The 336-nt window shown below is 36.0% G+C and overlaps 1 protein-coding gene across 1 annotated transcript in view; it reads right to left on the bottom strand.

Annotated features, from left to right (window-relative positions):
* LOC119585950 (glutamate receptor ionotropic, kainate 4-like) overlaps nucleotides 1–336 on the bottom strand; it is a 42,530-nt gene that overhangs the window by 3,835 nt on the left and 38,359 nt on the right. The window lies entirely within an intron of this gene.

The following is a 336-nucleotide window of genomic DNA, read 5'->3' on the forward strand; positions in this document are numbered from 1 at the left end:
CTGATCTTAACACACAGTGAGGCTTTGTGCGCTCTTGAAAAAAAAAAAGTTCCGAAGGTATTCCAAGACTTCACTGCCAAGTATTTTATAAAGCGGAAATTCTCCTTGACTACTGCGTATGTCTCGATATAATGCGCAAAAGTTAAGGCATTTTCTTTAACAGGGCTGAAAAACAAGGAAATTTACTATTTGAAGTAGATTTAGGGGAATCAATAATATACTTGTACAAAGTTTAGTAATGGGGAAATGCTGTTATTCATTGTCTTTTGATTTTTCGAGCAGAAGAATACACGTGTGTGTGTGAATATATGTCCGTGCGTGAATGTGATGTGTAAG

The sequence above is a fragment of the Penaeus monodon genome, chromosome 20 (genome assembly GCF_015228065.2).
Source record: "Penaeus monodon isolate SGIC_2016 chromosome 20, NSTDA_Pmon_1, whole genome shotgun sequence".
Taxonomy (NCBI): Eukaryota; Metazoa; Arthropoda; class Malacostraca; order Decapoda; family Penaeidae; genus Penaeus; species Penaeus monodon.